Here is a 22,196-nt window from a genome sequence, read left to right as displayed (position 1 = left end):
AGCGCTCACCGGGTGCTCCAGCACGCGCTTCTTGAAGGCGAACTAGGCGCCAACGAAAAATGAAAGGCACGGACACGCCAAACCAGAGCCCGATCAGCCTTAGTGTGGTGAGGCAAGGCAGCACCGCCGACGAGTCGTACGCCCACGGCACGCAGTTCAACAGCAGCGTGGTGCTGAACACGATCCCGCGTACGGGCGGCAGGCGGGGTGGCTCAGCGGGAGCACCATCGGCGCACACCACAGCGGTCCGACCGCACCTACGATAGCCACGGCATCCAACTGAAAAGACGACTCACCCGATCTCTGAGCACAGTGATTTCTCTCGTGTGGTACACAGGCATTGTCAAAGACCACGATTACGTTTGCCGCGTTCACCCACTCCACTGCGATTGGGAGCAGGACTCAACGGCACAGCCTTCCGCACACAACGCATTATCAGCCGATTCAAACGTGGCAGTTTTCCAAGTTTGGTGCATGTCACGCCCAAGCGTGTTTCCATCAAGTGCTAAATCTACAGCGACGCCGAAATCGCACAAATAGGATGCACGCATGAGCGGTTCAAATTATGTGCCAGCGCGGCGGGTGGGCGCTTCGCGACGTCCCCGCCGGCACACATTCTGTCCGGAGAGAGCGACGGCCCGATGCCGGCAGCGCGGCCGCAGCTGGGCACGGCCCACCCCAGGCACAGCGTTTACGTCAGCAGCACGTCAAGTCCCTACTTCTCGCCGCCACCTGCCGACTTGTATATTCGGGGGGACACGTAGCCGGCGGGCGTATGGACGGTTGGAGGTCAGCGTCGATACTGGTGCAGACTGTCAGAAACCAGCACCGGTGCTGGTACAGGTCAGCGACGCAACACAGGGAGGGCAAAAAGTAGTTAAACGAGTGAATTATGCGGATGTTTATTTCTTGAATCCACTTTCAGTATCCGATGGACGGTATGTGCCGATGCCATTACATAATGTATCCACTTTCTCAAAAATTAAAACGGCCTTAACAGCAACAACAAAACACCTAGACCCCCCTGCTCATGCCACTGCGCGGACCGCCAAATCACAGTAATCCCCCTTCAAACGACGGGTGCCGTACAGCCCCGGTAATAATGTCACATCTTAAAAGAGCGCCAGGCGTGAGGACAGTGTCGCTGCAGTGTCAACCATGGCACGGACAACCATCACCACAGGGCCGGCCCGAATACGGCTGAGGCGCGAGGGCCACCACAGCGGCCGCCAGCCACCCATCGAGTGTGGTGAGCGTCATGGAGAGCACCTGGACACCGGAGCCCATCAGCACGGAGAGCAGCATACCGTGCCGAGGCGATCGAAACACGTCGCCGTGCACCAGCTTCCAGCCAAACCCTTCCGAGAGTCGTCGTCCGACTCGATCTGACGGACAGCCCGTCGACTGTCACTCCCCAGCCCCGGCCAGAGACGGCTGTCACTCCCTAGTCCCGGTCAGGGACGGTTGTCCTTTCCCAGCCACGGCCAGGGACGGCTGTCACTCTCGACTGTCACTCAGCTGCCACCAGGGACGGCTGTCACTCCGCGTTCTGATCCAGCCGGCCTACGCACATGAGCCCAGCTACCTAGCTGCAAGACCTGTGATGCCCGACAGCTCTGCTACGTGCGGCAAACAAGCGGACCCAAAGCCCAGTCAACCAGCTGTCAGACATTTGGTGTCTGACGGCCCTGCTACACGCGGCCAGTGAGCGGACCCAGAGCACAGCTGGCTGGCTGCCAGCGCGCCAGCAAGGCCCAGCACCCCGGCAGAACAGCGGGGCAATGCCACGGGGCGTGCCACGGCCACGCCGTCCACCGCAGCAGCGCCACAACAAGACCTGGCCGTGGCTGCACGAGTCGCGCAATCTCGCAGCACGGCTCTTGGGCGGAGCCGGCCGAGCCGGCGGCATCGCAGGTCGGCGCGACCTACGCTCCGGGGCACCGCGCAGACCCCGCACCGTCGGCCGGCCGGCGCACCTGGTAGTAGCGAGCGATGCCCTTCTGCAGTGTACGCAGCATGATCATGGCCACCATGCCGGAGCGGAAAAACACGATCACCAGAAAGTTCAGGATGGAGAACCACCGGATGTTGGCGCTCGGCAGCGAGTCCAGCAGGTAGTCTGAGCGCAACGACCACTTGAGATCTTGCGTCTGCTGGGAGAGATAGGGGACTGGCGCTGTCAGCGGCACAGTCAGCGGCGCGGTCTACCAGTAAACAATGGACAAGCACCGCCTATTGGAGCACGACAGACGGGCACGGTCAGCCGAGTCATGTGGAAGATGACGGTGCGGGTGCACTGGATTATGACCGGGCGGCCAACTCAAGTGGAAGACGACGGAGTGGTTCTACAGATTCTTGATGAGGGGCCCAATCCTCGTCAAAAGTGATAGAGTATGAGTGCTGAACTCTGACGAAGGGTCCGACTCACATGGAAGACAACTCAGAAGGTATGCTGGACCTTGACATGGGCCCTTACAGACGCGAAAGGTCCTTGGGCAAGTATGCTGGACCTTGACGAGGGTCTCAGCACACGAGGCAGGTCCCAAAGCGTGCGGACGGCGAGCCCTACTCACGTGGAATGTGACGGAGTGGGTGTGCTGGACGCGGACGGCGCCAGCGGCCGACCAGTCGCGGCCGCTGATCTCCACAGCCGGCTGCAAGCCGTCGCAAGCCGTGCTTGGAGCACGGCGCCACCTGCACGCGGATTAAGCTCCCGCCCGCGGCCGCGCCGCCGTATCGGCGCGCCGTCAGCGGCTCGAGCCGACGCCAGACACGCTACACACTCAGGGTGCCGCACAACCCACCCGCCGGCCCGCCACTGCTGCCTCGATCTCTGCTCCGTATGTTTCGGCGACAGCACGCGGGTGGGTCGTGAGAGAGAACACCATAAACTCAAAACACTTAAATGATCGACTGAACACTAGTAAATGATGGCGGTAGATTGATTGTGTCGTTAAGTGTGACAAAGATTCCGTGATGAAAATACCGATGCAGCTACAAAACACACCATTGTCTTGGAAGAAGTCGCCCCAGGCCTCGTTGACGCCACTTTTGTAGGTGATGTTGAAGTCCAGGTGGTTGGACACGTAATGCACGTTACTCTTATGGGCCAGGTTGCTCTGTGGACACAGCGGAACAGGATGCAGGCATGTGCATTTAGCACTCAAATCAAACACAACACTCTATACCCCAGCGAGACCACAGCTATTGTCTTTGTGGTTGACTTCCGACAACTCGGTGTTTGTGCCTGGTGTTAATATAATATGACCGCTATTAGATGCTAATATTTCTCGTTATCACTGATTTAATCACCTTTACACTCTTCATTAATGTTAAGTATTATTGTTGCTAAGACAAAGGTCAATCTTATCGTCAACAAAGTGACCTGACATGCAAAATCTAACTCTGAAAAACATGCTATCATGGATTCCGGTCTAAGAGCTGATGTAGATGATGCAGGGACACCTTCCCTGTACTGAAAGTAGTTCAATACATAAATTGTCACCGTCGCTAAGATAGCCAATGAACAAAACTGTTACCCAATGTACAGATTGTAGGACAACGATGTAACATGTGCTGCAAATGGAAGACAGAGGGGTGTTTTACTTACATGATATGAATGTTGATATCAGAAATGGAGACATCAGTCAGCTTAGCTCACACAAATTTTTAATATTGCATCATTCCTGTTCGCAGCAGGGCTTGAAAATACCTGGGCTGTGAAGTGTGCTTCTCACACTCTATCACCTCCTGCCACCGCATTGATGCCTCGGGCATTCAGCCGCTGTGGTCTGTGGCTTTGTCGAGCTGTGAATCTGAAATTATTGCTTGAAATTTTTAAAATTGAACTATCATTTAGTATTGGCATTGCCTGCATTGGACTGTCATTGCGTACATTTGATAATTGGGTGCTCAGTTTTGCGCAAATCCGATTTCAGCAGATCAAGTTCGGCAAGAGGTTGAGCATGCTGAAGCTTTCTGTGATCTGGTACAATAGATTAGTTTTTGAGACTGGTCTCCCTGGTCCTAGCCTGACTGGTAATGTCCATATTGAAATTAATATACCTGATTGTACAATCACCACATAGCCGGTGCGTGGCTTCACAAACTTATCGAGAAAGGTTAGGGATGGAAGCAGGAAAAATAATAACACTTCCTCCAAAATATTAAAGCAAAGTTCTTCCCATATTTCACACTGGATATGGGTAGGAAATATCCTATGTGTAGGTGTTTGTCATTGCTCACATTGGGCCGTTCAGTGGCAGCAACGTTATTCCTGTGTACTCAATCTGTAAAAACCCATCAACTGCCCCACGCCCACTTCATGCTGCCACACCCACCTAACATCGACATCTGCGATCCAAAGCTGCTCCCATGCTCCATATTTGTGACCAGAAAATTGCTCCGAAACCTCACATAGTGTATATTTTGGTATTGCAACGATGAATTTCATAAACAAGATTATCTCTGAAACTGGTGACAACCACAAGCCCAACTCCTAGCACTCAATTCATGATACACATCATTGTTGTAGTGTTGCAAACGTTAGCAAGTTGTGCATGCTCTCAAACTCTGCCTATCGCGTGCCAATGACTTTAAATCATTAGCCCACAAAACCTAATGGAATATAGAATTTACAACAAACGATAGCACAGTATCCGGAGGCCAGCAAACTCAGGTCATGCCAACATGCACTTACTTTTCAATGGTTTTGGTAAATTTTTAAGGCATTTAGCCAGATATTGGGTCATGATACACATTGTTACCTGACATTACAACATCAGGTTGTCTATAAATTGATGTTGCTAAGATATGACACCATAAATAATCATAAACAGAAGTATTTCAAGGACACCTAATCATCTTACCATCAAAATATAGTGATTACAACAACAACGGCAGAGGTCGGTCAAACGTCAGTATGTTACACTGATGTCACTGATCCTAATAGAACATGGGTCGCAGGGGAATGAGTGGGAAGGTTTTCAGGTGGCAATGGTATGGTTAGGTTGGGTTAGGTTAGGTTAGGTTAGGTTAGGTTAGGTTAGGTTAGGTTAGGTTAGGTTAGGTTAGGTTAGGTTGGGTTGGGCTAGGTTAGGTTAGGTTACCTTAGGTTAGGTTAGGTTAGGTTAGGTTAGGTTAGGCTAGGTTAGGTTAGGTTAGGTCAGGTGAGATTATGTTGGGTTAGGTTAGGTCAGGATAGGTTAGGTTAGGTTGGGTTAGGTTAGGTCAGATTAGGTTAGGGTAGGTCGGGTTAGGTTAGGCTATGTTAAATTCTGGTCTTTTTCATGCCTTCTTCAGAAGGCTTTTCACAGAAGAATTGCATGTCAACTATGTTGTGCAATCTCTGGAGCACTCAGACGTTCACTATCGCAAATATTGAGGTTTGCAGGTAAGAGTTTAGATGTACCTGTTTGATGAGTATTTATCATACTTGCTACCTCACAGAGGACAAATTAGGTGCAATTCTCTTCTGTAACATAAGGTACCAATGTCAACCTACACTGGACATTGCTTTTATTGCACGATCTTTCCCCAAACAGAGGCTTAAATTGAAGGCGACCGCATACCAAACCCAAAATTGCATGCGATGTTGAGACGCGTGTACTGAAAGACGTGACAGACAGACGTACGTACTCGTACGTACGTGTACGTGACAGACGCCCTACTGAAAGTAGTGCTGCGATATCGCTGATACGCCAGACACATTCGGCGTTATGTGTGCTTTTAAAAGTTTGGGAGCGAAGTACTCACGCGAATACAGCCAAATGATTTTCTCTTGCCCAGCGAGCACCACACACACACTTTTCTATCGGCATCCCGTACCAATGCAAAAACAGATACGGTCTAGAAGTGAGGAAAAATACCCCGTTGAAGACGAGTGCCGCACAACCAAAAAGTGATCACGTTTACGTTTGCGACACGCATTCAGCAGTGAAATCTCACTAACAGCCAACCACTTTCCGCAATTTGTACCACATGTGTTGCATCAGCGCTTTTGCGAACGCATCAATGGTCATGCTGTTTTAGACCATACATAGAAAACGACCTGCCATATGACGGCGACCGCATGACGTTTCTATGACGTCACCATTTTCAAAGTGACTGAAATAGCCCTCAATAAACCTTGTTGCGCTTTTGCTGGCATATAACTTAGGAACTGGAGGGTTTGGGTCTTAAAAAGGGCATAGCCGTGAACTGCATCAAAAGTTCCTCTAGATGGCTATTTCAGTTCAAAACCCCCACACAAAGGTGGAGCATTCCTTTGAAGCGCAGCGTCCACCGGAGCACGGACACATGAGCCTGGGTAGCAGCAAAAACGCCGCGTCTGCCACGATCACCTGCCACAGCCATGGTCCTAGTGATGGTTTACGGCAGCGCCTTTGAGTTGGGTAGGCTCAGCCTGCCGTTCTCCAGGCGCCGTTGCAGTTCTAGGCTGTAAAATACGCTGCCGTCGCTTTCGCGGCCAGCGCTGCCCGCGAGCACGTCCATAATCTTCCAATGGGTACCAGCTGTCGCCATCAGGACGGCACAGATTGCCGTCGGAGGCTTCCACACAATTCGGAAGCCCCTTGCGAAACAGCTTCTCGCTGGCCATCCAGCGTGTCCCTGCTGGGAGGTACACAGGGCGACCTACCTCCCTAACGGTCGCGCGGCAACTGTGCACTATGTCGTAGTACGAGGATTCGGCTTGGAGCAGGCCACACCCCTACCTCGAAGTGAAAGCATTGGCTGTGTCGCTGCGCATCACCTAGCGGCACCTGCCGGCCTAAGTTTACGAATTCACCAAGTGAGGGCCGCTTGCGAAGGACGTGCACGCCCTCCTGGCGGGCCGGCGCATCCTGCTCTGTCGCTTGCGTTACGAGCGATTCAAAGGTGATTAATTAGCACGGGGACATCTGTCTTGTCACCGTCGAGAGGATAGACCCGTGTACGTTCTGGAGCCAGCCGGGCATTCGTTCCGGAAATCGTTCGGTCATGTTCGGACGTGACTCCGTCATCAGGTGCAATTCCGTGATAAATGTGGGCTTATTGTGATCTGGGCTATTGTTGAAACATCACGGTCCCCACACTACTCAGTTGATCCTTTGAATAAAACTTGATTCAAGTGTGACTCACTTGTCTAAATTTTACTCAGTGTTAATATAAGCTTTGCTCATCACGATAAATATGGCTGCCTAGGTCACGGCACGTAACTGACTGATATGGTGATGAAGCACCGTCTGGAGTGATACCTGCCATGCCGACCCTAATACCGGCCTACCAGTCGGTTTCCGTGACACTCGCACGCCCCACCCGACGCCACCGTCCTGCCCGGGTCACCGTCAGTCTGCTGGCACGAAATTGGAATCTGCTGTGGAGTGCGGGCCCTCCGAGGTCCCTGCTCTCCTGGCTCGCGCCGCCCGAACCCCCCCGTTCCGAATAACCGCTGCCACCGACGCGATTGTGTTGACCTGTCTCTGGGATTTGAAGTTTGTAGTTTGTGCTTCTGCCGATAGGTGTCAGCATAAGCAGGCTGCGGCATCAGATATCCACATACTTCGATGGGTGGAATTACGATTATTCTTGCTTGACGTGCGCCGACGCTTATGTCGGTGCCGGTGTAACGGGGAGCTAGGCGCCAATAATCTGACCGCGCAATTATACGGTACTTCAGAGCGTTGCCGTGGGAAAAATGGGGCGAATCGTTTTCTGCATTTTTTTTTTGTGGTCAGGGGAGCCGTGATCACAGGATCGTGAAACGCAATGCTTTCTTTCTGACACCGCTGGTTTCCTGTTCAAACTGAGGGAAAATTGTGTTACTGCGACAGGACTTGGATCTTAGTTCGTCGTACCTCCTTCTGATCACTGATGAATTTTCAAAGAAATGTTTGTATTGTCAGGGGGTAGAAATTGCAAGCAGCTTTCACCCGAAAGTTCAAAATGATTTCTGCTCTGTTGGAGTGGGCATTGTCCTTTGATACGATTGTGACGCTACCAGATGCATATATATGCAGATGTTATGCACCGGAAGAGTTTTCATTCTCCAATGGGAGTAAAACGTTATGTCAAAAAGCAAAAAGTCTAATCTTACGGCTAGTGTGCCCCCCCCAACGATGCTTTCATATAATTTTCTTCAAATGACGCGCTCACTGGGAGTCTGGACGCCTCTGAGGGATATAAGTAGTGTAGGGCCCCAAATCCGAATATTGTTTGTACAGGAACGTGCACGCATGAACGAAGTCCCCGAGAAACTGAGTTTGTAAGCTGCGTGAGGCGCCACCCAAAGCAGCCCTAAGGCATATCCGCTCCTTGGTTTCTCTTCAGAGCAGCCTATTCACAGGCGCAGGCTGCTGTCCTCCTTGGTTTCTCTTCAGCACGGCCTATTGCCAGGCGCAGGCTGCTGTCCTCCTTGGTTTCTCTTCAGCACAGCCTATTGCCAGGCGCTGGCTGCTGTCCTCCTTGGTTTCTCTTCAGCACAGCCTATTGCCAGGCGCAGGCTGCTGTCCTCCTTGGTTTCTCTTCAGCACGGCCTATTGCCAGGCGCAGGCTGCTGTCCTCCTTGGTTTCTCTTCAGCACGGCCTATTGCCAGGCGCAGGCTGCTGTCCTCCTTGGTTTCTCTTCAGCACAGCCTATTGCCAGGCGCAGGCTGCTGTCCTCCTTGGTTTCTCTTCAGCACAGCCTATTGCCATGCGCAGGCTGCTGTCCTCCTTGGTTTCTCTTCAGCACAGCCTATTGCCAGGCGCAGGCTGCTGTCCTCCTTGGTTTCTCTTCAGCACAGCCTATTGCCAGGCGCAGGGTGCTGTCCTCCTGGGGAGACATCACCGAGGCGTTGGTCAGCCCGTCGTTGATGTGCCACTGACACATACTGAACGCCAATTGACGGCCTTCAAGTTTGGAAATTGTGCTCACGAGCGCCAGATATGGACAACTCGACAGTTAGTTTTTCTTACGTGATCACTGCATGGTTAATGGAATAACGGTTCTGGATGGTGTTATTATGGCGTCATAAATGCCTGGGTGACCTTTGAAATAGTCTCCCCAAAAGGTTTGCACACTTTCGCGGACGTGTGGCTCAGAAACTAGAGGTGTTCAGGCCTGATAAAGGACAGGATTGTGAACGGCACCCAATGATCTTAAAGATTTTAGTCCAAAACTGCATTGCAAATGTGGAACACTCCCTTTAAAGTAAGGTTTTCCACGCTGCTCGGTGGCTTCAAGGCTGGAAACCTTGGAACGGAACAACTGCCCCGGATGAGATCGATGCCCTCTGAGGACAGCTCAAAGCGTTGGGCCATCTTCACAGTCTGCGATCACTGCAGCATTGTTACAGGCAACTGCACCAAGATAGGAGCCTTAAAGCTAAGCCAGCTGCATTGTATCTGCATGCCTGTGGCAGCCTGCTGGCAAAAGAAGGCATGTTTTATTTTTCGCAACGCATCGAACGCTACAAATATCTTATCATTTCTCATGTACTGCATTTTAGCGGTGTATTTAACTGATAATTCCGTTTTAGCATACCCCTTTTATATCAAAGCTCAGTATAAAAATGGCTTGCCTTCTAGTACTCTTGCGACGCTCCCTCCACACTGCATGATGACTCCTGCATGGTTACCCTTAGTTACTAGGGCTGCAAACATGTTGCCACATCTTTTGGTCACCTGCAGCCACATGGTTCAAGCGGAGCCGCAGTTTGTTTCGTTCGCGTTCAGTTCAGCCCGGACGTCCACAGAGCAAGGTTGTGCAAGCCGGCTGCATCCAAAGAAGGTATGTTTTGTTTTCCAGTGGTTAAGACACTGCCATTGAATTTGTAATGTACGATGCTTTACAATTTGCAGTACAGTTAAACATGCATCATGACGTATCAAGTTAAACAGAACAGAGCCATGCGAGCAGGGATGTAGTTTCGTAAAGGGTTGAGGGGGGAGGAGAGGGCGGACCGCAAAAAATTCGACACTTTTCCCCGGGCGCAGCCCACTTCCCGAAGCTTAAGGGGGGGGGGGGGGGAAGGCTGGAGCCCGCCACACTGAATAGAAAACTCCATCCCAGTTTCTGAAATGATTGTGTCTGCTACCTACCGAAGGGTCACGTGGCGAAAAGGTGAACGGAGAGAGCACATGAGAACGGCCATTGTGCACGTGACGATGGAATAAATGTGCCTAGTATGAGCAATTTTAGGGAATAAAAGCCCACCAAGTCATAGTCTATGGGAAAATGTCCCACATTCAAACTGCTCTTGGATGTTACTTATTGTGCTTAAAACGTCATGCTTTCAATACAAATACATGTTTAAACGTTTACACGGAGGGGAGCATTTCAGCGGCGATAAAGTAGTTGACAGCATACTAAAGCTACTAAAATTACTACAAAACACTAAACAAGACTTATTAATAGTTGATCACAATGATAACTTAGTTGAAACAGTTTTGTGGTGGTGCATTAAAGCATTAGCGCCGAGTCCACGACCTTGACATTAACAATGGGCCTCCCAACAATCATTTTGGCAAAGTTCTGGCTCTTTATGCTGCTGAAATGTATGCTGAAAAGCATGGATGGATACTTGTACTGTTGTTGCCCTGCGTATCGTTCCATATTATACCTGATACCAAGAAGTTATGGCATGCTTTATAAGCATTTCATGATATTTCATTTCCAGTTGTCTAGATGTCATATCCTGTGGATATATCTTATGTCCTGTCCTGGATCCTGGAGATCCTGTGCCATATGACGCGTTTCAGAGCTTTAGAACTGGGTCGCCTATGCGTGCGCATGCGTCGGCGTGGGCGTGGGAGTGGAACAGCGGCTCCGGACCTCTGTTTCTGCAACAAAGTTGTCCTCAATAGTGGGTACAGAGCCTTGAAACTTGCACCGCCGAGATGTTCAGGATTTTGGGCATCAGAAATGTTGGGCAAAGACCAAGGTCTAGAAAGTTAGCCTGGTGAAACTTTTCCAGGAAATAAGTATTTGAGACTGCCTTCACCTTCCCTGCGGTCCGGTATGGTGTGTCAAGGAACAGCTTGTTTTTTTTGGCAGCTAGCACGTGCTTTTTAAGGGATGGGGACTTACCCACATGGGGTGGCGCCCTTAGCCTGTGATCTGCGCGCCGTCAGTCCAAATGCTCTCGCTGAAAGTTTGGTGTCTTTTATTTCAGGCGTGCCAGCACACCTTAATACATGCAATAGTGATGAATGCTTGCTGTACCGAGAACCCAAATTACGTCTTTTCACGAAAGACATCCGTCGGCGAGAGCGAGCAGGTGTTCATGTGGTCCTACCATGTCATTAATGTCGAAGAATGCTATCGCACTCTTGCTTGTGGTTTCTGAATGCAGCAGAACTGCTCAAGGATCATGCCCCAATAAACATCTAAATGTTGATCCAAAAAGTATTTCATCCGTTGCTGCCTTTCACACTGTTGATCAGTGTAGGAAACGAGACGCGCGCGCTAAACATGACTTGATGGTTGGACCAGGGAAAGTTGCTCTGGGACGATCGAGGGACGAGAAGGCGCAGTCAGTTATGTTTCTCCTCTTACTAAGCAAGAACCATTGCTTGGAAACCAAGCGTTTGTGGCCCAACTTGAGCGTGACCCAAGCAAGGACATTGCATTCTTCGTTGAAAGATATCGTAATGTGGGGTGGATCGGCATACTCGGGTCGAAAGGGGAGTGCTTTTGGATTAATTATGATGTTACGGTGTTTTCACAAGAACTTGCTGTGATTTCTGCCTTTTGCGCAGTCAGCTTCCACCCGTCCTGTTTACCACACATGTATTCATTCACGGAAGAACACATTCTCATCAGAGTATCAATGGCCGGGAAGACCAACGAGACGGTAATCCTCGTTACCGTAACATGTAACGGATTCGGGGCCCAGGGCCAGCGACGTGCTCCATGCACCCGGCGGACATCCCGGCCTCCTAATTTTCCAACTAACCATATTTACAGGCCGCGCGCTATTAGATTTCGCTAATCCTCCCATTCTGAATTTCTTTCAGGGACGCGGTGCGCGCCGCGGGACGCTGGGGCGCACAATCCCGTCGTAAATCGCGTGTGGGGGCGTCGGGATCCGCGCGCATTGTTGCCGGCTGTGTTTGTGACGGGCGCCTGGTCGCGCCCCATTCACCTCTGCCGCGTCGCACCACGTCTCGCTACAAATGAGCTCTATTTTCCGCTACTTTGTCAACTCGGTAAAAGGCGAACCCACTGGTGGGTGGCATCTGAGGGAGGTAGGTGGTCCACGCGGCATCCGTGTGGCATTCGCACAGTACCGACCACCGCAAACAGAGTAGCTTGGGTTTCAGACAAGACCTGTGGTTGGTTAATCTTGAACCCTCGGCCGAGGCAGAGCCATACATGATCATGGGTGCTTTAACGGCATTTTCGTTCCCGTTAATCCCATGTTTGAATGGAATTTGTTTACTTTATTATTGAAGTTCAAAGTACTTTGATGATATTTTGAGGTATTCTGCTGAGAATAAATGATCTTCAATGGACTCCGAGACATTGGCGAAAGAGCGCATCAAACAATCACCTGAATATACGCATTATCCAAATTACGGGTGACTCCGTCCAGCCTATACCTCAGGTTAACTGGGGCGACGGGCGTCTGCCCGTCGATCCACCCACCCGTGGCAGGATGGGCTTGAGTCACTTTAGGTGCTCGCTGTTTATTCTAGACAGACACGGCCGGTGACAGGGGATGCGCTGAAGGTCAAGTGACGTCAAAGTGCATGACGGAGTGTGCGGAGCATTGCGGCGTGTTAAACTTGCGCTACCACGTAGCGCCGTTGACCTGGAACCGCGTGATCGGATGGTAGACATCAGGGCTCAGGCCACCACTGCTAAGCGTAAGCTCTGATCCCAGAAATCCATGCATTCAGACGGCTCGGATTAAATCTTTCAAACAATCGGCGTTTCAATGCAGCGCTCATGGCGACAATACTATGAGCGCTACCTTACAACGTCGATATTTGCAGAACATGCCCCAACGTATGATAGGTATCGTTGTCCAACCATACCTCCGGACATACTGAAGGTCGGTAGCCTGCAGCCTAAGATAAAAAAAACCACCAGCCTCAAATCCTGATTTAGCTTTAAATGCTGTTCTCGCTGCTAGCTGTGTTGTTAGCAATGGCCTGCTACCGAAAAGTGCATTGGTTTAAATGGAGTGTGTCTATTGAATTCGATTTTCTCAAGCCTAAGGAGAGTTTGGCAACTATCTATGGTTAATTTTGGTTCATAAATGTGCATGTGGGTCTTGCAACAGTTCTGATTTACTTATTTTTATCGATCCCATCGATGGCTATGCGTGAACAAATACGATCCAAAAGGTAAGCCAATCAGCGGGTAAGAAAGGACAAATGCACTGGCTTAGATGTGGCGAGTAACTGCGCGCTAGATACATGACCATTATTTCGGTTGTTAAGTAACTAAAAACAATCACAATTTTCTAGAACCTGGTGCAGCCGATTGACAAGACACAATCCTTGATCTTCATCCGCAATTCATATCGGTGTATAGAGGGCCGACATGAATTGGTGACTGTCAACTGACCAGCCTAACCATAGTCTAAACCCGTAGATTTGCAGCACTCAGCTGAATGTAAACAACAACAAAAAACGTAACATAACGGCCGATCAAGTTTCGTTCCCGCGATTCCCGCGATCGCCGCGATTGGACGTTCCCGCGATATGCGAGTTCCTATCAGCGCTGACAAGCGACATCTTCGAAAAGCCATTGGCTAGAACTAACAATGCCTCCTCAATGATGTCGATGTGTTAAGCGGTGAACATCGCTTTGGGGCTGCCCGATAGATTCGTTCCTCTATACACACCAAAGAAAATTTCGGGCTGTGGCAAAATGTCGTCAGTGGAGGCGAATTTGTAGAAACTAATAACGGCAAAATTTGTAAATCGAAATTTCTTACCATCCTACGTGCACAGTTAAAAATCCTAACTTGACTAAACACACTCCCTTTAAGTTTGGCGGAGAGCCAAAGGAGATTTGCCCCGCAGGTTTGGCTTCTTCGAATCGAGATCCTGAGCTTTTCATTAAGGTTTCTGTTGCGGATCAAATCGCGCGCGTCGGATGTTATGATAAGTTAAAAGAACAAACACATGAGATGCTTCCTTTAAGAACACGTTGGTTCTCGGTCTAACATCTCCGCTTTTCAACGTAAAAATAAAGACTCCATTTTTGGAAAATGCTCACTAATTAAACCAAAAAATGCGGCAGCCTTAAACAGGTGAGTTGTAGAAATTCTGGCCGTTCTTAAAACTCAAAACAAATACACTTCTATTGAAAAGGGTATTTATAACCCCATTGAACTGCACTAACACTAAACGATGAAAAAATACGTACAACAGGCGGTCAGTTTCCGAAATTTTGCCGACTACTTGCCTAATGACATTTTCAAACCCTCTCCTTCCTAGTCGGCTCCTGCTAAACCGGCGTTATTGGGATGACACTAGTCACCACCTTAACAAATCAAGCAAGAACAGTTATAATTTTCCATTGCTACATGACATCTTCTCCATGATGACCAACCACCCCACGAAAACGCAAACGGCGTATCAAGCCGCCTCCCTTGTCGGAGGCCTCACTGATGTCAGATTGGAAGAACGGGTACATGATTAGAAAAAGTCGCATGTATTCTATACTAGTTCTAATAGCCGTATCTTGCGGTGCTGCAAAATAGCAGGCGTTCCAGACAAGTACAAGGTTGAAACGAGGGTGCCAAAAATATGAAGCGGACGATCGTCATGTTTTGTACTATTTTTGCTTGTTGCGTCGTTTTTTGGTGCGACAAATTTCAATATCTGGTGTGGAACGGTTCAGCAAATGTTATGGACCCAAACTTATCCCCAAAGCCGAACACGTTTCTTGTTCCAATTTTGCCAGCGACCAACGTATTCGCCAGATCCCACTCCCCTACCCTTCCATCTATGGGAGTCTATAGGGGTTATACAAGGGTGTACTTTATGCAAAAAGCTCGTAGAAACCACATCAGTCTAAGCGAGGCATCGATTCTGCTATTTGTGGGATATCATCTGATACATGTGCTTGTGTGGCCCAAAAAGCACGCGGCGCGCCACCATGAGTAGCGAAGAGAAAGTAGGCCACATGGAGCACGTGGTTTTGTCAGCTCCACACTCTAGTGATGGTTTCTTTCATGTTTTTTCACAATGTTAACAAGTTTGTATAACTCACTTTCTAGACTGATATGATGCATATTTTGTAATTTGATTCTGAAGTGAAGATATGGCGTACGAAACAACTGTGACATTTTTTAGAACATTTGTATTATACTTGCGGTAAGACAAGTTTCAGCCGGAAATCTTGACAGAGCCTCGCACACCTTCGTCACAGCAATATGGTGAATTTGAGATTATGAATTATGACGCTGCACTTTCAGATAGTGTGCTTTTGGTGACTTAGTCATATATAGCATTGCTGTCACCAAAACCTGATGTGTCTTCCACTACAATCTTCTACAATTTGGTAGCACACTGTGTTGATGTGCTACCATTCTTTGTGTCTCCTATGGTATTGCGTTACTTGTTTTTTGGCCGTTTATCAGGTACAGTGTGCCACTTTTGGTGAGCATGTAAAAAACGTACTTTGGGGAAACCTTGGGACTAGTTATGGCTTATGGTATTACCAGACAGTGACAGCACCAGTAAGCTTGATTAAGAAATGTTTTACTCCTTTCGAATCCAAATTGCGCAGTCAACATGTTGGCACAGTTTTGGATTCTTCTGGCTTTGCAGCCCCAGACGTCGTTCCTGGAGCGGGCGATTTTGGCACCTGTAACTTCACGTGAGACATGCTTCGTAGTCTTCTCGATTGTGCGCAGGAATTCGCATCCGTCTCGTTCAAACCTGGCATTAAAATAGATATAATAACCAGAGCAGCTAACTAAGAATACCAATAATTAATGACAGTGCCTGCATGTGTGTGCTGGTCACACTTGACACCACGAAGTACATAAGACATGCCCAGCGCCAATTGGTAGGCGTAGGGGTGGTTTTCTTTTAAGTTGGGGGGGGGGGGAGCAGTTCACCAAAATATTTGGCATTCAGCCTCCGACTTTGAGAAGAAAGTGAGCCAAATCTGAGAAGAAACAAACCGGTTTGCTGGCGTCCTTTGGGGTGGGTTGCATAATTTTCCACTGCTTATTTCCCCGGGGGCTGAATCAAGCGAGCTGAGTTGAGTTCAGTATGGATTAGAGGCCCCTACTCATTCGGCGATGGACATTGGCGCAGCACTCGCAAGCATGCATATACATTATCATCATTGCAATAATGATGTATATGATTGACTGCATGACAATAATTGTGTTTTAAACATCAAAACATGGTAGATAACAGCTTGTAGACAACCAGTACATGGCTTCATGCTGAAAGCTCATTGTATGTTTCATCTTTATTATGTTTAAAATGTTATTATTGGCATAAGGTTTATCATGCGTGTTCTTTTCACGGTGTATATAAACATATCCCTCTGAGGCCCCCTGCAAACTAAAAGTGTTATTGTAAGATACAATGCAAAGGTTATGTCAGACTGGAAAATGTGAAAGGGGAGGGGGAATCAATTCCAATCTCTTTCGCATGCACACCGAACTTAGCTTTATCGACCTTGTACGACGAATTTGAATATAACAGTGGTTCAGTGTCTACAAACTACAGGTTTTGTTTGTTTGTTGGCTACTTAAAGACGCAATTCAGAGAACATGATTACAGAAACGTAAGGGTAGTGGGTTCCCGTACGCAAATGTTTACCAGGATTGCTGAGCAATCAACGGCGTAAAATGGCTTGCATGATTCTGCCAGCAGAGCCATTACAGGTTTGATGCGTTGCCGGAGCATCAGAATTGTGTCATTGCCGGATTGGGATTAGGACTATCTAGGATGGCAATGTAATGAAACATCAGTCAAGTTAAGTTGCATTACTGCTATAATCATTGGCTGATGTTGACGAATAAGATGACTATGCCGGTATGAATTTGAGATATAGTATGGTTTGGTATAACATAAACCTTCATTACTTTCATTACCCTCATAAATCCTCCGAGTCGATCGTGCAGTTAGTAACAGTAGCGTTACAATGGATGGCAAGTGATAAACTTCACTATAGAGTATAATTTTCCAAATATGTTAACAAACATTTTTGGCGCATGTGTATTATAAATTATTCTCTGCAACAAAGCAAAAAACCAGACGACGTCTTTCCCACTATACAAACCAACATTGTTGGCATGTTTAATCCAGTCACACTTTTGTCTAGATACATGTATTGTCTATCGAGGACGTTTGAGTATGACACGCCAGCAAAGCACAGTTGTATAACACTCCCGTAAACGTCACTTGTTTGTTCAAATCATCGAAATGCCATATTTTTAGCTGTTGGTAACCTGCCCAGCTCCACACCCTGTCGTGCCCTGATAACATGGGTGACAGTGGTCACGTGAAGAGCTGTCGACCGCCCTGGAAAACAATCGGTAAGCATGTCACGCCGGCACAAAGTATGGAACTATACAACAGCGAGCGCCGCACGCTCCGCACTCTGCTCAGGAGTCGGTTATTTCCAGAATGACTAGCCGCTCGCTGACCGTCGTAATGCCTAATGTTAGATATCAAAAATGATCACTTATCGTCGGCTACGCCGGGTAGGTGGACTTAATAAAACTGTGATCTGCACCTTGCTTTTTTCCCGACTTCACGCGTAACCATGGTGTTTGCCTTCAGTAGCAGGCTGACTTTGAGTTAAGCTGAACTAGACGTCGATCGCGCACGCAGACGGGGGCGGTCGCTTCGCTTCTTCTTGCTGTACGTGGCCGGACACTGCAGGACCTTTATCTCGTCGTCTGGTGTCCACAATCCCTGGTTCTGTCGGGCACTTAGCCGCACTTTGCTGGTTCACCGACTGCTTCACACGCAAATTCCAACCCAGACCCCGTCGCTGGTCTAGACTCTGGTTCAGATTGCAACGGCCCCACATGCTTGTGCACTTGCTCGTCCAGAGAGTAGGGGCTCCTCTGCAGGACGAGCGCATCAGAGACGAGTGCGGTGCGCTCGTCCTGCCGCGTGGGCTCCTCCACTGCGGCCCGTCAGTGCTGGGTCACATTTCGACCTGCACGCTGGTCCACACGCTGGTCCCCTGCGCCGGTCTAGCCGTTGGTGTTCGGCGGGCGCGCTAGTCCTCCAAGCCCCCGCCGACCTGGTCGAGGCCGAAGCGGTCGGCGAGGCGCGGCCGCCGCCTGCCGGGCTCCTCCGACGGCGGCGGCGGCGGCGGCGAACGGCCCGGCGGCCGGCCGACTCCCGGGTAGCCCGCTGTCAGGCCGAGCGGCGGCAGGTGCAGCGAGCTCATCAGCAGCGACGGCAGCAGCAGCGGCACCGGCCGGCATAGCGCGTCCACGCCGACCGAGAACGGGCTGTACCGGCCCGACGGCAACACGGAGCCTGCCGGCGGAGCGTGGGTCATGGCCAAAGGGCAGAGTCGCCTACTGTTGGCTGTTGTGGTCTGTTGTCAGCTGTCAGTCCTCTGTTGTCAGCCGCTGTCACCTGTTGTTGTCTGTCACTCACCTGCCGTCGGAGGCTATAGTCCGTTGGCGAATCCGGTGAAGTTACTTCGATCGCCTAGCGTATTTCCATATCACATGCAATGTGCGTACGTGCTGAAGCATTAGACCTCACTCCGACATTGGCGGGGGATGCGGAGACGACGACTGAGGCGAGTTGAATCAATGGCCTTTTGGTCACATGTCTGCAATCTGTCCTCCCGGAGGTCGGCACGAGAAGTCGGAAAGTCCATGTTGCTGCTGTCACTGGTCATTGCCACCAGCGTCTCCAGATGTCACGGTCAGCACCACCAACTAGCCGCCGACGTCGGCTGCGAATTATGATTGAGATTCTATGAAGTGCGAAGACTGCCAACACATGATTTAGCTCACAGATGGCGGCCACTGACTATCCCGATTGTCAGATCGAATCATCCTATGTACCAGTCGGGCTCGGCGTAGCTCGATTAAGAGTGTCTGCCTCACAACCGTCAGGCGAAAGTTTCGAGCCTGGCCTCCGTCGAAAGGTCTCATTGCCCCCCCCCCCCCCCCACAGACACTGGTGCGGGGAATTTCGACGCTTAAATGACATTAAATGCTGAGTGCGCCGTTAAAACCCCCATAAGAACAACAGCTGCGCCAGCGTGAATGACTGCTCAGCGACCTGTCAGACGCCAACTGAGTCATGACACATAGGGAAGTATTTGGCCGATCCGTGCGCCAGTGTTGGGCTGAGGCTGCTACCTGACATGAAGCGGTTCATGAGCAGCGTTGCCGGGCTCTCGTCGCCGAAAGTCTTTTCACGCTTCCGCCATTTCGCCCTTCGGTTCTGGAACCATACCTGGGAGGGAGACGAAGTCGTCAAAAATCAGTCCTCCAGAACTCACAGCAACCCGACCAAATCACTTTTTACACCCTAGACGTGACTGTTCAAGCGCGTAACCATCAGGTTTCTGTAGCTCATGTGATAGCCCAATGCTGTTCTTTCACTGGGGACAGCAGGACGCTGTTCCGAGGCATGTGGGCGCGACAGCGTCGTCCGGCCGTCTGTGCACTCGTGGTCTCGTGGATGATTCCAAAACCTAAACAAAAAGAGTTGTTACCTTTTGGAATCCACACAAATAAACCTTGTCCATGCATCAGAATGTCCGTCTTTCAGATGCCCGGTTAATACGGAAAGGGCTTCGCTGACTCATATTCCCTTGAGCTTATTCGCAAAATAATATGGTTTTCAAGTTGACTGGCAGTGTTTCTGCCTTAGACGCTTTCACTACGGTGGACAAAATAAGCAAATTTATATCGTTTATACTCAGTCTGACTGTTTTCAAGGCACATTCGAAAATGACGCCTGTTGGTCAATGTGAACCGAGATTGACGCCTGTGCAATTTGCACTACCAATGCTCTATTCTTTACGCATCGGTTTGCGTGTTGCACCGCGAAGTGTTTTCGGCCAATATTACGCTGTCTCGTTAACAGTCGACTGCTGGCACATGTGGGCCGGGCACAGCTTGGGCCACTCAGCGGCTTGAGGGCAATAACTTAGCCTGTCCGGTACACCTCTCTCCAGGTCTTCCCAGATCTAGTTGCCGAAAGATGACAACAGTTATTGAAGGCTCACGCCAAGCGGGTTTGTTAGTGGTGGTGCATGTGTTGCCTTCGGTTCCCCTCGTGATTAAACAGACTTTCCGTGGTAGCAGTTTTTCATTTCTCCCTCGCCCTCTCTCGCTCTCGCTCTGAAGTGTGTTGGTAACTATGCTGTAATCCCTGCCCGGGCTTCTTTATTTGAATGTGTGGGCTCTACGATCGAAACGTCGGCAAACTGGCTTTTGCAGATTTTTCGGTCTTGGACCTTCCTCAGGTATGTAGGGACGCATGACATGGCTTTGCAGCACCTTTCTTAGTCCTTATTTAATTACTTCGCCTTTCTTAAGTCCTTAAAATGACATATCTACCGCTTCAAAACATAAAAAAATTATAAAGTACCGTTGAAAATGTTAAAAATGTCGTGTGCATACAACGGTCGCGCAAGCGGAATCTAGATCTTACATTAAAATCAGGAGTACGAATATCTAACCAAGCCAGGACTAAGCCAAACTTATTGCAGCAGCGCCAAAACCAAGTTCTTGAAGTACGTGCTCGAGGACAAAATTAACAAACCACAATACCTGGTTAGGCACAGCTTCTAATTTATCTTCAAATTTGTTGTGAGACGTGCTCGGCCCGCGCGCCTGCCGCGTATATTGGGCTGCTGCCTTCACTTGCTTTGGAAACTGCTCACTGCAACTGCATACGTGCCACTGCTCACCCGCCTCGTGAGCGGGTGAGCAGTGGCACGTGCAGCCCCTTTTTTGCTCAAAACGATGATCCACTTTGGATAGCTCTAGTTCTGACGGCCCGTCACGGGTCGGCGCCGATCGGCCGCGGCCCGCCGCCCGTGCGCTTCGAGTTCCAGCCCCACTCCACGGCCAATCATGGCCGCCAAATTGCCTGCCATTGCCGGCCACGCCACTCGACGCATTAGATGATTCAGTGTACATCCAGCGATGAAAAGGCTCTAATCGCCGCTCACTCGACGTCAGTGCGCGGCGGTGATTGCCTCCATTCTGATCCATTACGAGCCGGAAGTGGGCCCATCGATCCTACCGGGGAGGGCTGGGACTGGTCCCAAAACTGGGCTTCCCTCCGAGCCGGCGGCGTGAACAGCTGATCCGCCGACGCCCACCGAGAGCACATGGCAGCCGACTGCCGACCGTCGCCGCCATGCCGGTCACCAGGCGTCGGAGATGTCCATCGCGCGCGCGGCGCGGCGCGCTGAATAGCGCTGCTCGAAAGCTCCCCGCCACCAACGCAGCCGAAAGTTGTTGGCTGCTGGGCGCTGCTAGCGCACGTTGCCGGCGTAACCCCTCCCCAAATCCGCTACATACCAGAAACACAAGCCTGTCCCAGGTCACGCGCAAACGCTCTCCCACGTCAGGCCACCAGCGCGCCCTGCCGACAGCCGCGGACCGTCGAGTGTTTCGCGTCGCGTCCGCCGCCGGCGCCACCGTTTGTGGCGGATTACGGCCAGCTGGCGGCCGCCCCATTGAGACCCCTCCAGCCGATAGCATCGCCGCCTTTGACGCGCGGCCCCAACACCGCGCCGCCATTGTCGCACTCGAATATGTAATACTGTATCCGAACGCTAAATAGGTAAACGATCCTGGGACGCCGGCCTGGCCGACCGAACGCTCCCAGATGAGGCCATAAAGACGTGCTAATGGTTTTCGTTGCCGCAGCTGATTCAGGACCACCGTCTGCGCACACCGGATTACAGAGCCGGGAAGGCGTTGTACACGCGGCCGCGCTGGAGCCGGGACCGCTCTCACGGCGGCGTGCGGCAGGGGTAAGTATCTGATACGCGCTGTTTGTGCTTGTGAAATATCAGCAAACGAATGTGAACACCTCTGTTGCGAAAGTCTCATCAGTGAAAAGATCTAGACGCGAGCTTGTGTGGTAGGAGCATGACTTCCATATAAACTTCTTGGCTTTGACCCGAACCACCTCCATCACGCTCAACGCCGCCATTTTCCGAGGGCACCAATGAGCGCTGAGCACGGAGCGAATAGTACACGGGCCTTTCTGAGCTTCAGCTGGGAGCAGGGGCCTTGGGTGATCCT

The sequence above is a fragment of the Pollicipes pollicipes genome, unplaced genomic scaffold (assembly GCF_011947565.3).
Source record: "Pollicipes pollicipes isolate AB1234 unplaced genomic scaffold, Ppol_2.1 Scaffold_5724;HRSCAF=6776_pilon_pilon_pilon, whole genome shotgun sequence".
Taxonomy (NCBI): domain Eukaryota; kingdom Metazoa; phylum Arthropoda; class Thecostraca; order Pollicipedomorpha; family Pollicipedidae; genus Pollicipes; species Pollicipes pollicipes.
This window is presented reverse-complemented; position numbering follows the sequence as displayed.